At 45.3% G+C, this 12,755-nt stretch overlaps 1 long non-coding RNA gene across 2 annotated transcripts in view; it reads left to right on the top strand.

The window, feature by feature from the left end:
• LOC140487188 (uncharacterized) overlaps positions 1 to 10,068 on the top strand; it is a 39,561-nt gene extending 29,493 nt beyond the window's left edge. For both annotated transcript variants that reach the window (XR_011962731.1, XR_011962730.1), the window contains 2 exons: positions 5,857 to 5,949; positions 7,648 to 10,068. This is a non-coding gene — a long non-coding RNA (uncharacterized lncRNA). The remainder of the gene's footprint in view (positions 1 to 5,856; positions 5,950 to 7,647) is intronic.
• Positions 10,069 to 12,755: the final 2,687 nt, after the last annotated feature.

Below are 12,755 nucleotides of genomic sequence, written 5' to 3'. Positions count from 1 at the left end.
GGGAAAAAAGAAACCATGACTAGTCACCCTATCATTGCTCCTCATAATTTTATAAAGTTCGATCAAGCCACCTAAAGTGTCCAGTGCTGCAGGGAAATAGCCTCAGCCTATTCAGTCTCTCCCTATGGTTCAAATGTTCCAATGCTGGCAACACCCTAGTAAAACATTCCTGAACTCTTGCAAGTTTCCCAACATCTTTCCTGTAACAGGGAGACTGGAATTGAAAGCAGTATGGGGATTCCAAAAGCGGCCGAGCCAATAAACTGTACAACCGAAACATGATCTCCCAACTCCTATCCTCAATGCACTGCCCAAAAACAGCTAGCATCGCAAACACCACTTTCACTGACCTGTCTACCTTCAACCCCACTTTCAAGGAACTATGAACCCACACTGCACAGTCTGTTTGTCTGTCAACACTTCCCAGGAACTTGTCATTAAGAGGTTGAGTCCTATTCTGGTAACATCTTTCTGAAATCAGGGAGACCACAATTGAATACGGTATTCTAAAACTGACCTCACCAATGCCCTACTCAGCCACAACGTGCCCTCCTAATCCCTATACTCAATGACAGAATCCCTACAGTGTGGAAGCAGGCCTTTCCCCCCATGACACCATACCAACCATCGGAACAGCATTCCACCCAAACTCTGCAACCTACCATTATCCAAAGCTAATCCAGCTAACCTGCATGTCTTTGGATTTGTGGGAGGAAATTAAGAGCACCCAGAGGAAGCCCACGCAGACACACAGGGAGAATGTGCAAACACCACACAGACAGTGGAATCGAACCAGAGTACATTTATTGATCAGCACATTTCATTCAATGGTAGTGTCCCAAATGCCACATTCAGCACCTGATCTCCCTGAAACTCTACTTTCCAAGAACTATGCAGTTGTTCTGACCCCTTCAGAGGGAATTAAGGTGAGGAGGAGAAAACAGGAACAGGGTTGAGTTTTAGATCTATAAAATAACTCTCCATCTTCCCCCTCTGTTTCCCCTATCTCCCCCCGCTCTGTCTGCTCCCCCTGTCTCTCCCCGCTCTATCTGCTCCCCCCGCTCTGTCTGTACCTCCCCTCTGGCCTGTTCCCCCTACCCCCCCCCCCCCGTTGGCCTGTCCCCCTCCCTCTGTCGGCCTGTTGTCCCCCCTCCCTCTGTCGGCCTGTCCCAGTCGGCGTGTTCCCCTCCCCCTCCCCTCTCCCCCCCCCCCCACCCCCCCCACCCCCCCCCCCCCCGGTCTGTTCCCTTCGCCCTCTCTGTCAGTCGCAACCCCTGTTCCCCTCCCCTCTATTCCCACTTTATGTCCAGATCCGGCTCTGTGCCACCCCTCTCTATCCCCCCTCTCTTTCCCCATTCATTTCGGTCCCACCCCTCTCGATCTGCCTACCCTCCCTCCCAGTTCCCTATTTCTGTACTCCCCCACTGCAGGGCAAATATCTTGTCTATTTACCCTATCCATGCCCAGCCTGATTTTAAAAATCTCTTTCAGGTCACCATTCAACCTCTGACGCACCAGGGAAAACAGCCTATCCAACCCTGGCAACATGCTATAATTCGTTTCTGATCTCTTTTAAAGTTTAATAACATCCATCTGATAGGAAGGAGAACAGAATTCTATGGAATTTTGATTTGGCAACTTTTGCAATGTCCTGTACAGCCGCAATATGATCTGCCAACCCCTCTACTCAATGCTCTGACCATTAAAGACAAGCAGACCAACTGTGGCCTTCACTATCCTATCTACTTGCTACTCTACTGTGAAGGAACTATGAACCCGCACTCCAAGGTCTCTGTTTAGCAGCACTCCCCAGGAACTTACTATTAACTGTATAAGTCCTGCTAAAGTTTGCTTTTCCAAAATGCAGCAGCTTGCATTTTTCTAAACTGAACTCCTCAGCCCATTCACCCATCTGATCCAGATCCTCTTGTACTCTGAGGTAATCTTTTTCACTGTCTACTGCACCTCCCATTTTGGTACTATCTGCAAACTTACTTACAATACCTCTTATGTTCACATCCAAACTATGGATATAAATGACGAAAAGTAGTGGATCCAGCACCAATCCTTGTGACACTCCACTGGTCACAGGCCTCCATCCTGAAAAGCCCCCTCTGCCTTCTACCTTCGGGCCAGTTCTATACTCCATGCGATCTAACCTTGCTGACCAGTCTCCCATGAGGAACCTTGTTAAACACGTTACTGAAGTCCGTGTAGATCATGTCCATGCTCTGACCTCAGCAATCCTCTTTGTTACTTCTTCAAAAAAACTGAGTCAAATTCATGAGATATGATTTCCCATGCACAAAGCTGTTATTCGTATCCAGGATTTAACTCTGTACATTGGGGTCTGCATTGCCCAGTTATAGGTGTTAATATTCTGGATGAAATTCAAGCACGCCAACATTTTGTCAGTGACTCTGTATTGAGTCTTGTTAATGTCACCAACACAGATGAGTTCCTTTTTGAAAGGCAGTCCCTGTATCCCTTGCCCACCAGGAAATAGTGTAAGTGTCCTTACCCCTGGACCAGGAGGATCGGGTTTAGAGTTGAGTGACAGCATCTTTGAAGAGGCTGATTAGTAAACCTGCCCAAGCCCCCAGGCCATTCTGTCTCCCAGCTGTCCCTGCCTGAGCCTCCAAACAGAACCTTCCTGTAGTTTCTCTCCTGTCAGACTCTCCCATTGCTCAGTTTGCTGCACTGCTCCTGTCCCTCACTGACCTGTCCATCCCCCAGTGTCCTCCACATTCATTCATTGTTTACAATCCTGTTATCCCAGTCCTCCAGCCCTGCCCCCTCCCGTCGATAGAGACGGCTCAGTGGTTAGCACTGCTGCCTCACAGCACCAGGTACCTGGGTTCGATTCCGGCCACAGGCGATTGTCGGTGTGGAATTTGAGCATTCTCCCAGTGTTTGAGCGGGTTTCCTCTGGGTGCTCCGGTTTCCTCCCACAATCCAAAGACGTGCAGGACAGGTGAATTGGCCATTCTAAATTGCCCATAGTATAAGTTAGGGGGCATGGGTCTGGGTAAGTTACTATTTGCAGGGTCGGTATGGACTTGTTTGGCCGAAGGGCCTGTTTCCATACTGTAGGGATTCTGATATATGGGGCAGCAGCTGCTGTCAATCACCCGGACTCCTGTATGATTGGGAGCACGTGCTGTAGGAGGGGAGACAAGTGCACGGGCACAGCGTTGGCCAATTGTGGCACTATGTGCAGCATAGGTCAGTGCCTGGGAAGGAGGCTGTGGGTGTGAGGGATTAATCTATCATTAGCAGCTTCATCCCTCTGGGAGCAGGACCCAGGGGAATGACCCCTTTCTTGCTACCCTGACATGTGATCAGACTATCAGTGGTGCAGCGTTTTGCAGAAAGTTTTAAGAACTCTTTTGTGAAGATTCAGGGTTGTTATGGAAAGGGACAAGGATGGGTCTGCAATTAGAATTCTAATTTGGTTCATTTTAGTAAGATGGGTCTTGGCCAGAATGTGCAGGAAGCAGTGTATGCAGGATGGTTCTCATCAGGAGCTAGGAAACTGAGTTCGAAGAGAGAATGTGTGAGAACTGGGTGTGGAGGAAAGGAGTGGGGTGTTTGGTTTGGATTTCAGTTGACAGAAGAGAGAAACTGTGAGACTGAGGTTTAAAGCTTTGGGGGAACAAGGAAACTACAGTTTAATACTACAATTGTCTTATGGATTTCCATCCTGTATTAACAGTGGTAACTTGTGACCTCTATTGTATGGTACTGAAAGGGTGGATTTCCGGATGAGAAATACAAATTGAACTTCATGTTCAGATCTGATAGTTACTTGATCTGTGCCGATCTGAATATCATTGGCCTTTTCATCTGGAAGGAAAGGTGTGTATTCTGTCCGTGGGCGAATATTTCAAATGTCAGTGTGACTGCAAAAGAACTGAGACACAGCCAAGTCCATGTCAGCGTGGTGAGTGTGGAGAGAGATTTCATTTGTTTTTAAAAGTCTGAAAAATCATGGCACATTTCCCAGGAACAATTAAGCCACAACTTTGCTTTGTAGAAGGACAAGTCTTTAATGAACCATGCAACCAGAAAGACACAAGGATACCTGCACCGTGGGAAACACTATGAAAACGGGATTGTTGTAAAGGAGTTCATTCTCGATCATGGATTGTAATCCATTGGCATTGTCACGTCGGTTCCAGCCCCGCGGGGAAACACTGGAAATATGATGAATGTAATGGAGGTTTCAGTTATTAAACTGGAAAAAGTGCAGAACAATTTACAAGGATGTTGCCAGTGCTCAGGGGTCTGAGTTATAGGGAGAAGTTGGACAAGCGAGGATTTTATGTTTAGAGCAGAGGAAACTGAGGGGTTTCTTTTCTAGAAGTGTATAAGACCATGAGAGGCATGGATAAGGTGAATGCACTCAGTCTTTTTCCCAGGAACTCAAGGATTGGACGGCTTGATTGGATCAGTTTAAGGTTAGAGGAGAAAGAATAAAAGGGAAGCTGAGGGGCAAAAGTTTTACATAGAGGGTGGAATGAGCTGGCAGTGGAAGTGGTTCAGGCAGGAACACTCACAACAGGTAAAAGACATTTGGACAAATACATGGAGAGGAAAGGGTCAGAAGCAGATGGGCCAAGTGCAGGGAAATGGGGTTCGCGTGGATGAACATTCTGGTTGGCATGGGCCAGTTTGGGCCAAAGGGCCTGACTCTGCTGTAGGACTCTACAACTCCTAAGTGCATCTACTATTTCTCCCACTAACTCTGGTATCCTGGGATGTATTCCATCAGGGCAATGAGACTTGTCTACCTTTAGCTCCATTAGCATATCCAGTTCTAACTCTTTCACGATCATGGTTATTATCTAGGTCCTCACCTTCCTCAGTCTCCTTATCAATTACTGCCATGTTCTTCGTATCCTCCGCTGTGAAGACTGACTGCTGTGTCCTCATATTCCTGAACCCTGCAGGATAGGAATAACTAGGCACAGAACTCTGAGAGGTCTTCTTTGAGTCTTTATTGATGAAACATGGCAGTTACATGGATAGTGTACATGCAAAATACCTTCAGGCAGCATCAGGTAACTCCCCGCCTGTCCGATGTACAGCTCCCATTCTTATACCTTTATGGTTTGGGACTTTGAATAGAGACTGTCTCTCAGTATTATCTCCATGGTAACGGCAATTAGAAAGTCTAGTTCAGTTCAGCACTTTGTGGTTAAACCACACACCCCTCCCCCCACACCCCCGTGACTCCCTCAAGTATGTGACAGGCACTTCAGTTTCAGTGGGGGATCTATCAGGATTCTGATACGGAGGAGCCGGTGGTGGGGTGGACAAAGTTTAAAAATCACACAACACCAGGTTAAAGTCCAACAGGTTTATTTGGAAGTACAAGCTTTTGGAGTGTGCTGTGATTTTTAACTTGATCAGGATTATCTCTATGGTAGCAGTTAAGTGCTTCAACAATTACAGAGGCCATATGTTCCCCACACAATAGGTTCCCCTCTAGCAGTGTAAACTGCTATTCTGGCCCTGGGCATAGCTACTCATCACTTTTCTCCCCCAATCCCATCTAGTTTTCTGTTGATCTTTAAAGTTTTTCTAATCTCCGAGTTTCTCCTTGGTCTTTGCCAATCTGTGTGCATTCTATTTCAGTTTGATAGACTCTCTTATTTCCTGAGCCACCCACGGCAGATTATTCCTTTTCCTACAGTCCTTCCTTTTCCCTGATATATAATTTTGCTGAGCACTTCAAAAAATTGCTTTGATATTCTCGCACTGTCTGTCAACTTTCCCATCATAAAGTCTTTGTTTCCAGTCTACATTTGCCAACTCCTGCCTCATCCTATTGTCGTCTCCTTTTGTTTTAAGCACTGGATCTTGGGAGTGGATCTAATCTTCCAGCTTACCATCTGTATTCTAAGTTCAACCAGACTTCTCAGAAGCCTTTTATCAGATTACGAGGTGAGGCGATGTTACCTGGGTGTTTTGGTTTTCATTGTCAGTGACCTTGGCTTTGAAATAAAGTACAGGATAGATATTCACAACAGCATACTCTGGACGCTGCGAATGTACGACGCAATCTAAAACCATAAATCACCGTCTCCCCTCAATTTAAAATTGCAAAATCATTATCTCCTACATGCTTCCTCACTATCTAAGCTTGGAATGCTAATCCACCTGACTGTGTCATTTTCCGAAAACCTCCTTTGGTGAAGATGGTGAGTTTTGGATTCACCTTTCCAGTTATTACCGTAAGAAGATAAGCCCTGGGCCCAGGAGAGGTAATGCAGCCCTTCGAACCAGCTCCACCATTTAATACGGTGATGATTGAGCTCACCTCGGTCTCAGCTTGATTTTCCTGCCTGCTCTCTCTCACCCTTCAACTCATTGCAAATTCAACATCTGTATCTCTTCATTAAATTGACTCATTGTCCTGGCATCCACCGCATTTTGAAAAGGGAATTCCACAGATTCACAACAAATTCAGACAAGTACATTCTTCCTCATGAGAATAGAATAGAATCCCTACAGTGCAGAAACAGGGTATTCATCCATCGAGTCCACACCAACCTGTGATGAGCATCCCATTCAGACCCACTTGCATTTCCCATGGCTAATTGTCTAAGCGGCATGTGCATGGACACTGTCAGCAATTTAGCATGGGCAATCCACCTAACCTGCACCTCTTTGGACTGTGTGAGGAAACTGGAGAACTGCACGAAACCATGCAAACATGGGGAGAATGTGTAAACTCCACACAGTCGCCTAAGGTCCCTGACGCTGTGAGGCAGCAGTGCGAGCCACTGAGCCACCTCTGCTTAAAACCTACTGTGCCTTATTAACCTCCCTATCCCCCAATTGGCTGAATCTATGTTCCTTACGTCAGAAATCAGGTTGTCTAAGCGGATGTCTCAGTAAATCCCAGTGACAGCTCACATGTCCCGCGTGTCTGAATGGGGATCCGATACACAACATCCTCCATCCCACACTTTTCATTCACGTTCCAGAGACAGGGCTCCAGTGGCTGCATGAGGACTGCAACTCCCAAATTCTGAGGCAGGGACCGCACGTCTGTGGGGAAACCTGCACACGTACAGAATGTGGGTGGGTTTTGGAGCGTGTGCTTTGGGGTGACTAGTGGAAAGTATTTCACACTGTGATTGTCTGGAGGAGGAACGTATTTGCTTGTAGTATGATCTGTTGGAGGGTCAAAGTGTCACCACACCCACATGGGACGAAGTTACATTCCCAACTTGTCATAACACTGGAATCGACCAATGAGAAGCAAAGAAGGATGTGGCCCATTCTCCCAGACTGAAGGTTCCTCTTCTGTCCAGGATCTGCCACCTCCCTTTCTGTTTCCTTTTGTTTCATTCTGCTGTTAGATTATTGACTTGCAGCAACTGAAGGGAAAGGAAGTGAACCCAGAAAGGGTGCAGAGTATAACCAGGGACGGGAAGTGGTGTCATAGATCTGTTTATCAAAAATTCCATGAGAATGGGGAGGGTGTTCATTAGGGGTTAGTAGAGTCAGAATGGTGGGAGAGTGGAAGTGGGCTGGAGGGTTACAGCTTCGGGGGAAGAAAGGGGAAAAAGATATTCCAGAGAAACTAGAATTGTCTGTTCTGAATTTCTAATCTGCACATATTCCTTTATACAGGGTGCTAGATGGTGAAAATTCGCAGACTGAAATCTGAACATCATGTGCCGATCGTGATAAAGTTAACCAGCATTTGAGGAACCAAAGATGGGGAATCACTCGGCTAAAATTCTGCAACACTCTCCCTCCCAGCATTGTCGGTCTATCTGCGCCAAATGGACTGTGAATGGTGCAAGACAGCAGCTCACGACTATCTTCTCAAGGGTAACGAGAGATGGGGAATAAATGCTGGCTGAGTCAGTGATGCCCATATCCCGGAAATGGGTTCTATCTCTAGTTGCTGAAACCCAATTGAAGTTACTGCAGGATGAAGAGGGATACTGAGTGCATCCTCCAGGAGGCAGCACCATCACATTTCCCCTACCTACACCCACACAGTAACACAGCAACATCACTGGAGCAAAAGGCAGTGAAGCCAAAGGAGGACTTAGATATAGTTCTTCGATGTAACGTCATGAAAAGGGATTGGAACACAGCAGGAAGAGGAGACTGAGCTGGATGGTCAGCTGTTTCCCATTGAATGTTGGAGCAGGATAGAAAGGCCGAATGGCCTCCTGCTGCTATCTCCCAGGTATGTATATAGACATGGAGCCCGGGTAGGAAGAAGTCAGCAGGGCAGGGATTCTCCAGGAGATTGTACCTCCACATCAGTTTTCAGTGAGGGACGGTTTGATGGATTTTATTTAACATTTGTCTTTAACACAAGGTTTGTGAATTTGGTTTTAAAATATTGTAGCTATTTATTCCACAATAAATAAAACTAAAAGAAAAGAAATGAAACTAACAGTTTTAAAAAATTTTGAACGCCCTGTAAATCAAAATCCTGTCTATTCCCAGACACAATCACTTTCCAGTTACTCAAACTCCAGGGAAATATTCCCTCCCTGTCTGAACCTTTGGTTTGATTTAACTACTTTTCAGTTCTCCTCCTGTGAGCTGTGAAGTGTTCTTTTTCCCCCCATTTCTCCTACCCAGAAGTGTTATCACACACAGCTGAGCAACCTTCCCACGTTCATCATTACGCCATTTTGGGTTTTGTTAATATATAATCACCAGCAGTAAACCACCCGTGTAACCAATTGAATGTTTACAAACAAAGTCCATTACGGGCAAAGCAAACCATTACAAATGACAGAGTGGGAAGGGACCAAATCAAAGTAGAGTTAGGGGTGAGGGGGCAGCAGTGGAGATAAAGCACTGTAGCCCCTGTGATGCCCACCTGAATCTAAAGGCATCGAGAGCATTGATACATACCACATGCTCCTTCTCCAAGGACACCCTGCTTTATCCTCAATCATAGAATAGAATCCCGACAGTGTGGCATGAGAGAATTGGCCCATCAAACCCCACCAACCATCCAAAGAGCATCCCACCTGGAGCACTCCATCCTGGTAACACTGCATTTCCTATGGCTGATCCACCGAGTCTGCACAATCCTGGACACTGTGGACAATTTTGCACAACTGATCCTCCTAACCCACAAATGTTTGAACTGTGGGAGGAAACCAGAGCACCTGGAGGGGCCCCGCACAATCATAGAGGAATGTGCAAACTCCATGCAGGCTGTTGACCAAGGCTGGACTCCAACTTTGTACCTGGTGCTATAAAGCAGCAGTGCTATAATCCCAATTTAAATCAAAATAGATGATCCCTGCTCATTGTCACATTGCTGTTTATTGAAGACTTGTTGTCCAGAGAGACATCCTGAGATTCAAAAAGAGACAATATAAATTCAGTCAACTCCAGCTGAGTTAATTCGATTAACAACAACAGCAATACTCCAACAGTGCCATCAGACCTCGTACCTACTCTATCATTTACGATTTTTAACCCACAGGAAGTTTGTTACCAGATTCGATGACAGCCATAATGCTCTGACCACTTTGACGGAGCCAGTGCAAGTCAGTTCTAATAGTTATCAATAGATTGAATCTAAACAGGATGTCCCACAACAGGAAGTGCTCTGACACTCAATGCCTGTAAGCCAAGGTCATTTTCCTAAAACCACTCACGTCTGGCAATACCATTGAAGATATTTTATACAGTAACCTTTCAGTGTCAATTTCCAGTTCCAGTCCATGAAGCAGCCAGTAACATGCGCCAGTGAATTGAATTCTAACAGCAGCATTGCCCTGGCAGGAGAGATTGAGGAGCTTGAAGCTGTCTTCTCTGGAGTATCTAAACATGAAACACTTCAAAAGGAACAAAAATCTTCAAGAGCTCGAAAGGATAGATACAGGAAGGATGTGCTCCCTGACTGGTGTACCTGGAATAAAATAAACACTAACTATGGTATCTTTACCCAGCATTCCCTTTAGCTGCATCAATGTTTAAGATTTATTTGCTGCTTTAATTACACTCCCAGTTTTAACTGCTGTAATGTTGATGACTATGCAAATGTATAAAATATAATTTAATCCATCCCAAAACCTCTCTGTACCTGTGTCTCACTTGTGCTCACCGAGACACTCATTCAATCTGACCTCTTTATAAACCCTGCCCGGATATTTCCTCAGATGGCTCAGAATGAAATATTCACTGAATTGTTACTGTGCAAAAGGAGGCTGATTGGCTCATCAGCTCTCCAAAGGATCACCTCACTGAATGCTATTCTTCTCCCTTTACCCCATAAACCTTCCCATTCATCCTCTTCCAATAACACTGGCGAGTTCACAACTAACCACAGCGATTGGATTTGTTTTGTTTGTTCGTGGGATCACGGCATCACTTGCTGGGTCAGCATTTGTCAACCATTCTAACTGCCCAAGAGATGGTTCAGAGTCACCCACGTTATTCAATCTCTAGATTCACATGTAGGCTGGACCAGGTCAGAATTAACAGTTTCTCACACCCAATGACATGAAGAGTTTATTTATGGCCTATTATCTTATTTCTGAAATGTTAATGAATAATTTTTGCAGTTGAATTAAAAGTGAAAGACCAAAATGTGTTTTATTCTGATTGAGCACATCCTCCTGTTTTCTCAGTTGTTATTGACAGTCTCATTCCCCCCACACCAGAACCTGTTCCAGACAGTGTTACAGAAAAGGCAGAATGGTCAGCTGCAGCTGGTCACCTGACCGGTCACTGGACCCAAAGGTTCACTCTCCACAGATGCTGCCAGATCTGCTGATTTTTTTCGAGCAATTTCTGTTTTTGTTCCTGATTTCCCAGCATTTGCAGATGTTTCGTTTTTGAATATTGATCTTGTCTGTTGCAGAGGAGTTTATTGATGAGTTTGGAGAGTTTTGAACATTGCAACTTAGGCCACAAATCAGCCATCATCTATTGAATGGCAGAGCAGGGTTGAAGGGCTGAATGGCTTCCTCCTGTTCCAATGAAAGTTATCCATCTGCAGCTTGTGGTAACATTTCCCCTCAATGCTCACTTCACCTCCATGTCGAACACACTGTTACTGACTGAACAAACCTCCTGTGTTTGAACTAAACCTGCTCATGTTCAGTGGCTCCCTCTCCTGCCACCCGGATTTAACTCTCATCATGGAATGCTGTCTCGTGTTACTGCGGGAATGCCCACAAGGACTAATCCTGGAGTCTGTATCCCCTGGGATCCAAAAATCCCGTTTATTTCCTTCTTCCTATTTCATTCTGGCATTGAACTCTCTGTTTCAATCCATTCTCCTGTCATGCTCTTCAACATGCCCATGTTTGTGGACTAGAGGCAGCTGGCACCTGAGATTGTGGGGGGAGGCAGATTCAATCAGGGATTTGGGAAAACACTCAGACAATGACACATCCATCTGATTGTTGACTCAGACAGATAGGCAGAAAGAAAGATGCACATTTAGATAGCACTTTTGATAACCTGGGGCAATGAAACATTCTTCAACCCAATGATTTCAACCTCAAATATCTGAAAACACAGACACAAAGCTTCCTACTTTTACCAGGTTGTCTCTCAGCCTCCTTTCTTAAGAACATAGTTTTACGCTGTTAAGCCTTTCCTGGTGATTATAACCACTTTTTCTGTCAGATTTGTGACTGAACCTTTATTTTCCTGTTGTGAGTGATGCTAGTAGCAGAAACAGTTCCTGACTTGTGAGGGGTTTCGGTTGGAGTATTTATATTTACACATTCATTCCCACCCTCACATACAGTGTGAAATTGACGTAAAACAGAAGGAAAGGATTGAGTGAGCACCCACAGAAACACAAAAGGCAGCATGTGTACCTGAGTTAAATGAACCTGGACTTGGAAAACGTGTCAACAATCAGTTAGAATTACAGAATCCCTTAGGCGCACAAAGAGACTATTCGGTCCATCGAGTCTGCAATGACCTGCTCTCCCACCCTACCTCCATAACCCCACATTTAGCAGAGCTAACCCAACCCACCGAACCTATGCACTACAGGCCATGTTAGCACGGCCAATCCATCAAACCTGCACATCTGTGGGAGGGTCACATATTATGTCTAAGTGCTCAGGATTGTGGATGAAGGCTCACAAATACTTGAGTCTGACGCAAATCCTCTTGTTTTTCAAAATAAAGTCTGGGGGAAATTGCAGCCAGAAAGATTTCCGATTATCTCATGAGGAAGAGAATTCAAAACTCGTGCCACTGACCCAGGGGGCGCAGTGAAGTCACAGAGGTCTGGGAACCATTAGAAATGTAACAAGTTGTGAGCAAAGTGGGAGTGAGATAAGCCAAAAAGACAGTCTGTCACACGGGGGAAGGCAGGAGAGATTGAATTGCAGAAATGGTAGTCCCTCAAGGCCATGGGGAATGGAGTTTGGGCTGGGAAAGAAACCAGGAAACAAGGTGAACAGCTGTCAAAGAAATACATTGAAAAAACAGATTATAACAACAGAGGCAGAGTACGCAGTCTGAAATTGTTGCTCTCATTGGTGAGTACAGAACGCTGTAAAGCCTGGGTCATTCTATTACAGCCAACACATGCAGGATAGGCCAAGTGGCCTCGATCTGTGCTGTAACTTTCTGATAAATTTATTCTGACATTTGGAATTCAGGTCGGATGATGTTCATAAATTCTCAAATTGGACTTGAATTTAATATTCTGGAGAAATGTTAAATAAATCACAATGATCCCATTCTGCAGACTTTAGTCCACAGCCCTGAATGTTCCAGCA

The sequence above is a fragment of the Chiloscyllium punctatum genome, chromosome 16, assembly GCF_047496795.1.
Source record: "Chiloscyllium punctatum isolate Juve2018m chromosome 16, sChiPun1.3, whole genome shotgun sequence".
In the NCBI taxonomy this organism is placed as follows: Eukaryota; Metazoa; Chordata; class Chondrichthyes; order Orectolobiformes; family Hemiscylliidae; genus Chiloscyllium; species Chiloscyllium punctatum.
The sequence above is the reverse complement of the archived record's forward strand: the minus strand, read 5'-3'. Positions and strand labels throughout refer to the sequence as shown.